The sequence below is a fragment of the Leptidea sinapis genome, chromosome 6, assembly GCF_905404315.1.
Source record: "Leptidea sinapis chromosome 6, ilLepSina1.1, whole genome shotgun sequence".
Taxonomy (NCBI): Eukaryota; Metazoa; Arthropoda; class Insecta; order Lepidoptera; family Pieridae; genus Leptidea; species Leptidea sinapis.
In genome coordinates this window covers 2,842,599-2,855,261 of record NC_066270.1, presented here as the reverse complement: position 1 = coordinate 2,855,261, position 12,663 = coordinate 2,842,599, and the positions used below count along the sequence as shown (strand labels likewise).

Below are 12,663 nucleotides of genomic sequence, written 5' to 3'. Positions count from 1 at the left end.
CGTAAATAATATACCTTTATCATTTTATTAGACTCATCTTTTTCGTGCAAAAATAAACCGAACTGTTTTTATGATTTTAAAAGATTTATCAGCAAATCAATTTTGTCGGTACAACCAAAATTTTAATGACATTTTAGTACAGTATTAGTAAAATGTCATATTCTTCAAATTTGGTTCCGTAGCAGTTAGCGAGATAGATCTACATGATGGTTTTTTGAAACGGCGGTGATGGCCAAGTCGCAAACTACGAGACTTAGAGGAAAGGCGTGTTTGGAGTCATGCCCTCAATTTATTAGAAACCAATAACTGCATTTTTAGTTTTTTTTTAACATTTCTTGAACTTTTGATAATACGCGGTAATACGAGCGCGCTGTGGTTTGAAAGATGATGTTGTGACAAGGGCTGAAAAAGGAATGCTGAAATGGTTTTGACACGTGGAGCGAATGAGTGAAGAAAGAATGACGCATCAAATATATAAGGCAAGTGTGTGTGGGCAAGTCGGTCGCGGGAGACCTCGTAGAACATTCGTCGACCAAATTGGGGACGTTTTGAGAAAAGGAGAGGTCCGAAGCACCCGCAACCGGCGAGGATGTATGAAAAGAGTAATGAATGTAGAGGATGCGCGTGAGGTTTGTAAGGATAGAAGCAAATGGCATTATATTGTCTCTGCCTACCCCGACGGGAACAAGGCGTGAGTGTGTGTGTGTGTGAACTTTTGACGGAAATTGACCCGGTGGAGTTTTCAAAAAAAATTACATTCTGTATTATTGGAGCAATGGACGCTGTTCCTGATAAGGATCAATCTTTGCAAAGACATGTATTACTAAAAATTAAAGAAAATACCAAATTTTCTGCTTTAATATTTTTACACGGAAGAAAACTCACCCCCCATTCAATATTTTTGTTAGAAATATTACTTTTTTGTTGAAATTCTATCGAAGATATCCTGTCATGGTATCAAATACAGTAAGGTCATTAGAGAGACGTATTTACTTGTGCTATGGAGTCAATTTGAGCTACTAATTAGTTAAAGTGAGATATGAAGAGCAATTTGTAAAAAAAATCTATTTGCTTTCATTTTTAGTAATACATATCTTAGCAAAGATTGATCCTTATCAGCAACTGAGTCCATTCAGTCCAGTCCAGTAATGGATGTAATTTTTTTTAAATCATTCGGGTCGATTTCCGTCAAAAGTTCAAGAAATTTTAAAATACTAAATATTATGCAGTTAAGTGTTTCTTATATATCGAGGGCATGACTCCTTTCACGACTTTCCTCTAAGTCTCGTAGTTTCCGACTTGGCCATCACCGCGCATCTCTGCATAAAGCGTACTTAGACTTTCCTCAGACTTACTTACGTAAAACTTTGTTGAGTGTGATAAAACGCGAACTTAATTTTTTGCATTGGGCTATCTTAATTTATTTATTTACAATTAGGCACAATAATAGATACCAGGAAAAAGCTATCATATAATAACAAGAACGGCATTATGTGATCCTGAGATCCAATTAAAATTGTACACAAAATTCACCAAATACAGTTAAAAAAAGTGGACACAGCAGAAATTACAAATAATGAAATTTAAGTTTAACATTAATTAGTAAATAGTTTTATTATAGTTATTTATGCAACTGTTGTGTAATAAGGGGTATTAAAACACGAATATGGTTTGGGTGGGAGTGTGATAATAGTATCAAATGAGTGTTTTAAAACCTAATTATCAACAGTTGCATACAAGACTTTATCTACACCCAGAATATGAATCCTCTAAAATATTGTGAATCAGTTAGCTTACTGCTAACATTAAAACACCAGTCCTAGTCGTAACCTAATATCATTCATTACTGATTATATACAAATAAAATAAGTAATACTGAAAAAAATATTTATTTTAGTAGTAATTTACATTTTGTATAGTGCAATAATTAAAATTCACTCGAATATAATGTTCTTTTGCAGCGTTTAAAATGAATCGCTCACTTTTTGTAAACAAACAATAAAAATATCGATCGAAGAAAAATGGCGCGAATTCGAATAGCCTATTTTTTATAAGGCGCGCGACGTTCTGGTAGTGTGGAACGCGCGTAAACGAAAATGTTATTTTTTTGAAATTCATACAGATACCACGCATCGAGCAATAAGAATGTGGCTGTATGTTGAAACTCTTTGCGTATGAAGGGATCGGAAAAAAAACATAGGAGTGTTGTTATGAAATTCAGTACAACATTACAACACTCGTTTGGATGATGTAATGGTTATTAGAACATTGGGTGTTTTAATGTTGGTAATAAGCTAACTGTTTCAGGATCTTTAATAGAGGATTTAAAGTATGGGTGTGAAGTACATAAAGTAAATACTCCTTATGCAAACAAGTGAATATTTCATTTCACTTCATTAAATTCTCTACGAATTCTTATAATTGGATTGTTATGCGATACAATAATATTCGAGGAATTGTCTTAGGTTGAGCTCAGTACAAATTCAGCTGTCAATTAACTATAAAAAAGTAATCATAGATTATGCTAAGCTTACACTCAGCTTAATTTTACCTGAGTAAACTCTGAGCACAGTTTAAGTAAGCTCTATACATCTCAGCCTAAATCTTAACGTCTCGATCGTTGTGAAGATTTTTATGACGAATTAATCATTTGTTGATTTATTTACATTGCTTTTAATACCTCTAGTTGAAGTTATACTTCTTTAGGCGCGTTATGATACAATGCTGAGAGTGAAATCTTAAAATGCCTCAAAACGCGCATCACTGTAACACAAAAGTAACAGGTTGAAATTGGTTCCTAAAATTTTCTGATGTTTGAGTCAATCGTTTTTGGTTTCTTCGTCCATTATTAGGACAGGTATAGGGTTCAAGCCCATACAGCGGTATTCATTATTTAATAGTTAATTGTCAAAGCCATTTTTGCAGTTTTTACAAAATTGTTCGTTCTAAAAACGTAGAATAGCACGAGGAATGAATCATTTTAATGATTTTTGCTTCGTTAGGCCAAAGAAGTATAACTTCTTGCGAGCATACATATAAGTACACACACACTTTTTTTATAACAGTACAGTGTATATCAATTGACTTGTAGAAAACGAGTTCAACGAAGTTTAGAACTGAACTTAGATCTTAGCGTTCAATAAGTGAGGACTTGTTCTAACTTAGTTCTAAGTTGAGTCCTATTCACTTATTTTAAGTTAGCCCTAAGCATTCGCTTCACAGCGATTGGACTTTTACAACCGCTATTACAATCGAGTATTTAATCAAGATTTTTTTTGTGTTACAATTGGCTATAAAAAAGTATATTAAAATGCAGCTTCTATTTAATAATACTTATAATTTTACATAAACATTCAACAATTATCTTCTTATATGATTAAATTCAATTTATATTAGCTACAAATAATAAATATGCTTCCGGTTTTTCACATTTTATTACTTTTATTTATTATAAACATACAGTTTCTTATTATAATAATACAAAGTCCTGTAAAACTGTTTACACAGTTTGTCAACAGGATCGAGCGAGTCTCGTAAAATAAATCTTAAAACGTATTTTACAAAGCATACTCCCACCTTAAAGGCCGGCAACGCATTTCTTGACACACCTGTTGTTGCGGATGTCCATGGGCGGTTGCCTCACCTCTCCCCATCCCGTGAGCCTCTTGCCCGTTTGCCCACTCTCATATAAAAAAAAAAAACAAATGTTACTGTAACAATAAATAATAATTCAATAGTTTTAAATTCAATTGTTTGGTTCCCGTCGGATGTCCTCTGGCAAACTATTAAGCAGATATGGTATTCTTTTCATATCTAAAGTTCTATCGCCAAAGGGATTGTTTGTGTTGTACAAGCTATTAATAAATTCAATGTAAAAATGAGTAAATTGAAACTACGTAATATTCTATTTTATTTGTTAGAAATTGTATTATTTGTAAACTAAACGAAGAAAAACTTCTTTCGTCTTTTAAGACAAAGTGACATTCATAACACTGTCATGTGTCACTAATGTAATATTTTATTTTGATAAGATACTAAGTTGATTCGTTCTGTAACTGTGTTAGTACTTCTCTATATTAAATCCTAAATAACTAAATCCATCGTTTTGTTTTTCGCCATATTCCCATCATTATTTAAGTATGTTTTTTAAACATACTAGGAAGCGCGTGAGGTTTGTAAGGATAGAAGCAAATGGCATTCTATTGTCTCTGCCTACCCCGACGGGAACAATGCGTGAGTACGTGTGTGTGTGTGTGTGTGTTTTAAACAGAAAGCCTCTATGATTTTAGATACACCAACATTACAATTCCTCGAAATTCGTCTTAAAGAAGAATTTAAAAAAATAAAATCTTGCTTCGAATTTAAATTAAGATGTTTGCGTTTGCTCAAAGATACACATTTTCTTAAAATTAATATAAAATAAAATTCCTAGCACAAATGGCAAAGAAAACATTTTACATTTGCTTGGTTAACAAAACATTTTCTTTCCAATTTCGGCGAGACGCGAAAATTGTCATATCAATCGCCCCTCTTGAAGCAACGAAACGCAATGAAATGCCAATCTGTTCTGTTTGACCTTCTTATTTGCGAAGTTCCACAAATATTTGGATACAGGATAAAAACTCTGTCATATTTATGTGTTGTATTATAACTTGAATATTTCTGTATTATACAATTAAAAAAATGATGTGGTGTTGTGGGACACCAGGTAGGAACGAAGTTCCTTCGGCTAATGTAGATTCGACACAAATTGCAAAAAAAGAGAAAGGTATTATACACTACTCGCTTGTGTATGCGACTGTCGCGCCTGCGCACGTCTCATTTAACGGTTTTATTCCACGCACTTTTCCACGCACTTTTTGCCACGGATTTTTTCTTACGGTTTAACTATCACATATTTTTCAGTTCGGTCGCGCAGCAAAATCCCTATCCCCTCCAAGCCTGCCGTAAGGACCTTCGTTCCAATAACTGGAGTCGATGGTGTGTCAAGTTATTGTCTGCCATAGTAGGTACTAAATATTTAATTTATTAAAAAACACTATATTTACATGTATTTTGGAACAAAATTCCTTACGGCAGGCTTGGAGGTGATAGGGATTTTGCTGCGGGACCGAACTGAAAAGTATGTGATAGTAAAACCGTAAGAAAAAGTCCGTGGAATAAAACCGTTAAATGAGACGTGCGCAGGAGCGACAGTCGTATACACAAGCGAGTAGTGTATAATACCTAATTGAGCACGATTTTTTTTGCAATTTGTGTCGATTCTAGATTAGCCAAAGGAACTTCGTTCCTACCTGGTGTCCCACGACACCACATCATTTTTTTTGTAATTATTTCTATTTCTATGTAATTTTATGTTGGCAAGCAATAATAAAGAGACATATTTTGTTATTTTAATTGATAATCTGGATTACGATTATTTTTTGTTTTACATAATTTATTATTTCCTAAAATACTGAATTTCCTAAATACTTTCCTGAACTTAAATAAAAACTAATCTGCAAAATTTAAGAGAAAAATCAAGAAAACCTTCATAAAATTTAACACGATTTTTTTTTACAAATTGTGTCGATTCTACATTAGCCGAAGGAACTTCGTTCCTACCTGGTGTCCCACCACACCGTATCTTTTTTTTTTTAAAGAAAAGCACGACAAATGAGGTAACGAATTATCTGCTAAAACTAATTGAAGTAGGCGTTACTTTGCGGAAATCCATAATTGGACGTAGTTCCTGAAAATCGCCACAAAAATCACATTTTAAGGAATTCGTGTTTAAAATTTAATAAATATTAGTGTATTCCATGCATAAGGGTTGGGCTTCTAAGTCATGATGTCATATAAAGAGTGACGGTAGGGCTGCCATTTTTATCAGTCTGTTAATATGAATCACGTGACCAGTTTTGTGTTCTTAGCTCAATTTCGACATGATTGTGGTTTGGAACGTTTTTCTGGAATTACATCCAATTATCCAAAAATTTTTGAGTCTTCTTTAGTCTTAATTCCGCCAATAAGTCTTTAAACAATTCGACACATGTTTCTTGTGTGTGACTCAGAGTCTCGTGTCAGAGTTTGGCGAGTCAACATCTCCTGAGGATGCCTCGTGTAGAGGCGAAACACGTGTCGAAATGTTTGAAGACGAGTTTTGGCGGAATTAACACTAAAGAAGTCTCAAAACATTTGGAGAATCATCTGGTGTTAAGTGATCACCGCTGCCCACATTCTTTTGCAACACCAAAGGAATATGATCAAAACAATATTATTTAAAAAAAATGTAATAACATGTTGTGCTCGTTGTGTCCGTTGATACAACGTAAATTAAAACAGATTCGTCCGAAAGCCTATGAAATTGAATAATATAATATACAAATGATTTTAATTTTCTTTAGTGTTAATTGCGCCTTTTTTAAAACAATTCGACACGTGTTTCGCCTCTACACGAGGCATCCTCAGGACTTGTTGTCTCGCCAAAATCTGGCACGAGACTGAATCAATTAATAAACCGGAAGCCGCTCTTTTATACCCTCGTCCCATGAAATGACGCACTGTGATTGGTCGGTTGTTGTGACGTATTACCCCCGGAAGAGACACGTAACAAAAGTGATGGGACTAAATTTGTTTGTTCATTCAACAATGTAAACATGTTATTTTTGTATTTTATTATTTCTAATTGCTCTTACACGTTTAATCGAAATCCTTTTTCACATGTATATAAAATATTAAAATTATTATTGTTTCCGAGTGAGTGACCTGTATCCATTAAATAATACTATCACAACAACCGACCAATCACAGCGCGTCATTTCATGGGACGAGGGTATAAAAGAGCGACTTCCGGTTCATTTGATTCAGTCTCGTGTCAGATTTTGGCGAGACAACAAGTCCTGAGGATGCCTCGTGTAGAGGCGAAACACGTGTCGAATTGTTTTAGAAACAAATATTGGCGGAATTAACACTAAAGAAAACTTGAATCGTTTGTATAATTATGGATTTCCGCAAAGTAACGCCTAATTCAATAAATTTTTCTAATATAATATACCTATTCTAAACTACACCGAAACATTATGTCGTCGTTAACTCTATAAATAAAGCCACCTGCTTCTATAAAGAGTTTTATCTCTGCTTTTATTATTCCAGCGTTTCATACCAGCTGAGAGGGGCATTAAGTTAATTTGATTGCGTCAATTTGGCTCACCCAGCGGGTTAAAATGGCCTATCTATGTACGAGTGTCAGCGTTTTGAGGCTATCTGTGGAGTTATGACGAAATAAATGACTTACAAATTATGACCAGAGAGATGCTCACTCATTCATGTTTGAACATAAATAATTTATGAACGCTTTTGTTTTTTTCGTCTCTACAATTTCGGGTGTTTTTAAAGGCCGGCAACGCTCTTGTGATTCCTCTGGTGTTGCAAGAGAATGTGGGCGGCGGTGATCACTTAACACCAGGTGACCCGTACGCTCGTTTGTCCTCCTATTCCATAAAAAAAGGGTGGCAAAAGTTTTAATGAAATTTTAGTGTCCTATAGCACCATTCACAAGTAAGGAAAGCGAATAAGGAATTATTTTTTCTTATTTGCCAGACTGAGATTGGATAGTCATTTATAATAATACCAAAGTTATCATTGGAAATAAAAAGTCAAATAATTTCTTAACACAAAGTGTTAGAGTACGCAAAAACAGCAGATAATAAAGTTTATTTAGTAATTGCTTATAAAGCTTAGAAAATCAGCTTTGTAAATAACTTTACTATCCATAGTCAACTAATCTATGCAATTAATATTTTTATAGATGTCTAATTTGACTTGATTTTGCAAACTTTGTGTTTAATTTGTTTTCAGATAGTAAAATGTTTGTGATTGGATTTTTAGTACCAACTGAAGCATCTCAATTTATACCTGCCACGAATAGAGCTAAAAGGGTCAATCTTTCTACGGAGTATCTTTGAGCAAACATTTCACGTTTTCAAGCATCATTTATACAGTCCATCCAACCATTGATTATTCGTTACTCGTTCTACAGCGATGGCCTGCTAAAATGGATAAAATCCCTTCAATCCTTCAGGTCAAGAATTTTATGCGTGTAGATAAAATCGGATTTAAATTTTAAACTAACACTATTTTTATGGCAAAATAGTACACAATAAAACTACTGCCTTATCATTATTAAAGACTATCTTTACGATCGAGGATAAGGGAGCCGAGAGTGTCATGATCATAATGATTTTAAAACACACTTGCGTTGAAAACAACACCAAGAATATGTACAAAAAACTGAATTATTTTCTTGAATATAACTCTCTAAATATAATCTCTATATATATTATATTTTGCAAAAACCATCTGTCCATAGCAAATACCACTAATACGGCGCTAATCTTCCTAATGACAACTATGACAATCTTTGACTCATTTCATTTGCAGTCCCACTGAAAACAAGATCTGGAAAGGTCTTGAAACGTCGGGTTAACTAAAATAAAAAAAAATTTCACTTTTGCGCAAAAATCTAATGTAAAAACAGTTACAATTACGCGCGTTTTAATCCTTTAATAATGTTATATAAATAGTTAATATAACTACATGAACTTCTTTATTAGCTTACTGTCGAACCTGGTTTAATAATCTTGACCTCATGCCTCGACCTCATACACTAAACATCCATTCAGACATGCGTGAGGTTAGTACAAATTTAACTTAAGCGAGTGCAGTAAAGTAATGTGAAAAATCATGTGTGTTCAATATATTGAATTATGACTACCTGATCAAAATTGACTAAAATCGATCGTTTTGTCAGGATGGCCTCTTAAGGTCGTTGTAATAGAATCCAAATACTGAGCAATTATAAAAAAAAATATAATTTAAAAAACATACAATCGAGTCCGTCAGCTTTACTCTTAGAAGTAAATCGTAAGTCTTAAAATATTCAGATTCTCTGCAGCAAAAATATGGAACGACTTACCTCCTCCTCTAAAGAAACAAATGAGTATCGAGTCCTTAAAAAAAAATACCGTTTTGCTCTACTAAAAAAGCAACTTGCTGCGGAGAAATTGAACCACTTCCACTGGAAATATCTTTCTCTAAAAGATTTTTTCTGTGTACGGACATAAACACACGCTCACACTCACGCATATGCGCAAACACACACACACATATAGACACACGCACTTATATACACTTGCAAGGGTAATCAGAACACTTTTTTTTCTAATATTACATTTTATAAAAAGATAGCTTAAGTAGGTAATCGGGGAGCCACAATACATCCACTCCCGCTCAACACCTTAGGCTGGAATGGCTGAAAAACAGCGCTGCATGGAAACATAAATCCATGATTCCATGTCAGGTGAAGCTGAGCCTTTTCCTTTTGCCTTTTGTTTCATCGCGTATCTTAATTGTTCATTTTATATTTGTAATGATTTGTATGGCAATAAAGAACTTATTATTATTATTAAGAAGGATACGCTGAGATTAGAAACCATACAGTATGCATGTAAAGCTTTCGTTTTTCGTTCGTTATATGTGGACCTTGAATTATAAAGAACCTCCAATAGGACCGCCTAGAACTTTCGGGCCTATTGGTTACACTATTTAAAAACAAGTTAGTTTTTAACATTATTTTCAATATTATTATTATATTTCTTCTGTAGGTACTTCTTAGACAGTGATATGTAATGTTGTCTTTAAAAGTTTTACCAGTGACGATGGCATTACAAATAACATTGATTCTGGCTAATTTTTTTTGCAAACCTGTCATCATGTAACAAAGTATTATTAAAAAGTATATTGGCTCATGTACAGTTAAAATATTAGTTATAATTAGTATACTTTAGAAATTTTCCAACGAATTTACAGAAAGAAAGAAGTATCTTTTTTTTCCTTTAAAGCGATATTCACTGGTAAAACTTACTTCATTATATTATGTATTTGTAATGATATTTCTTTTACTTTTAAAATATTCAATCTAACTTTCTATTTCTTCTTTGCATATCTGCATAAGTAAGCCTAAAAGTTTATGTCTAAATGTAGAACTCCCATTTATTTCCGTACTAAAACCACAACGATAAAGACGATCAATACAAAAATACCACCGTTTTCATATACAAAACAAAATTTATGAACGATGCGCGACTCAAACCCGCGACATCTCGCTTTCCGAGTGAGCGCTCTACCACTGAGCCAACCGTTCGAGTGGTGTCACGCTCATTTTCTGTCTTGTTCAGGTTGTGGCTTCATATTGAAAAGAGCGCAAAAAAAGAATGCTGGGAAAGTTTCTTGCGCCGCTTCTTCTCTCTCAGAGCGCTATTTGTTTCCGAAGCGGTAGTAGTATCTAGTAGTTATTAGAAATAACATCAAAAAGAGTTCTAAAGGAATCAATTTTGAGAAAATAAATGCCTTTTATGCCTTTTATAATAGTCTTCTCGTTGGCTTACTTTTGAGTAGGGATCCCTAAAAAGCAATAGAAAAGTGTTTATATCAAATATTATGCAATTTTGTTAAAGAGTATCAGATTTATAACATTTAAAGTCACGTGAGACATAGACATTTTGAATTGAATTTGATAAAATCTATTAGAACTTAAACATGAATTTTGGGACCATATATACCCTTTCAGTTATAAGTAAGCTTTCCATGCAAAATTCTTAATACTAAATAAGTTTTACGTGTATATGAAAACGGCTATTAATTTATCAATGTGATTTAATAAAAGCGTACACTATTTATTTTCTATTTCGTCTATGTTTTAACATAAACTTTTAGTCCTACCCGCATTCTATTCAATGTAGCTTCGAAGCATGTGTATAACTGTCTAATTTATATTTTTTCTATGCACTTCTATGCACCCTTCGCTGGATCGGCTGTCTGTGTTAAGTAAGAGTTTATTTTATTTTTATTTATATAAGCTTAGTGCTTGTATATACGAAAGCTTTGCTAGATGTAGATTAGCTAAAGTTGCTAGACACTTTATCCATTTAATTTAATTATAAAAACTACGTAAGCTTCAAGAATTCCGTCGATTCCAGTTAAGCTTAATGAAGAAATACAGCCAGCCCAAGCAGCTTTGTCGTTACATAATTCCTTATTATTGTACATAAAGTCTTATTCTGCGTAAAACAGGAATGTGTAAGCATTATTGTGTTTCGGCTCGAAGTGCGCTGTAGCTACGAACAGCCTAGCGAAACTCTCTAAGAAAAATGCGATTGTACGAAATGTGCAGTCATTGATAGATTGACAGATGACGGCTATAATCTTGTAATAAACGGAGATAGCCGAAATCCACTAGGTTTTAAGCAACTGTTCGCTATCAAAGTTAGCCGGATTATACTTCGTCGCAATCACTCCACTTCTTTAGCATCAAATGAAAAAAACTTCAAGAAACCAGAAAATATTTTTAGGCCTTGAAATTAATAATTTGTAGCAAGATTATCTAAGTGTATTATGGTCGTTTTCCATATCCGAACTCGTCTCTAAAAATTATGCTGATCAGATTAAATGTGATCCATGAATCGATCTTCTATCTGTGTTTCTATCAAAGATTTCTATGTTTACTACTAGACAAGCTGTGTGGCCTTAAATAATTGCTTACTGAGTTTCTAAGTAACTAAGTAGGCTTAACAGTTGATTTTATTATTATTTAATAATTAAATTAATAATTAATATATTATATTATTACAAGCTGACCCGACAGACGTTGTTCTGTACATTTTAAATAAATATACTGTTCTTTTATGAATTTGTCAATAATATTTCATAACATCATGAACTATTTCGTAAAATATGCCTGTTGTTATATGAAATTGTTTCACAGCAGAACTGTCAAACCGTGCGTCAATAAATTCTCTCACAGAAAATATGTCCATGCAAAACAAATAATGGAAATAAAAATAATTATGGGTCCCAAATCGAAATAATAAGTATCCTATCTCTCAAGTTGGACTAAACTGCACTACATGAAGTAATCCCCACTTAAATCCGTTCATTAGTTTAGGAGTCCATCGCGGACAAACAACGTGTCACGTAATTTATATATATTAAGATAAGATTTAATAATTAAATTGTTTTGATTTGCTTATGTCTGTCTTACTTTCTGTTTTGTTACTCACTCTTATATTATATTCATTTTATAATTCATAGCAATTCCTTTATATGTTTGTATTTAATTTATTTTACGAAGTGGTATTACATAGTTTAACAATTGAAACTCTTTTTTCGACTCAACAATATATTGTATATTCGATACCTTTTATTTCAACATACTTTTGCTGTCATTCGTGAATATTAGTCCAAAGAAGCATAGAAAGAAAGAAAGAAAACCATTTATTCAGTTTGATCAAATTGACATTTATGTATTTCAAAGATTATACCACCATTACGAAAAAGTTGGCCTTTTATTAGATGGTGGCTAGAAACCACTCTAAAATACATATTTACAATTCCAATATTTTACGTTTTATTTTATACAATGTACTTAAAGTAATACACCAAAATGACTCAGACGTTTAGACTTACTTGAGTAAGTTAAAAAAAATGATTTATCATGAAAAAAAAAAGCAAAAAAAAACCCGTTCAGTAGTATGTATGAATCCGCATATAGTGTTTTTTTTTATTTTATTTTTTTTTTTTTTATTATAAAAGTAATCAACAGCGTACACAACAATTATTTTTACA

At 33.0% G+C, this 12,663-nt stretch overlaps 1 protein-coding gene across 2 annotated transcripts in view; it reads left to right on the top strand.

The window, feature by feature from the left end:
* Window positions 1-12,663, top strand: part of LOC126964855 (sodium/calcium exchanger 1) — a 146,908-nt gene that overhangs the window by 79,821 nt on the left and 54,424 nt on the right. The gene's annotated exons all lie outside the window — the stretch shown is intronic.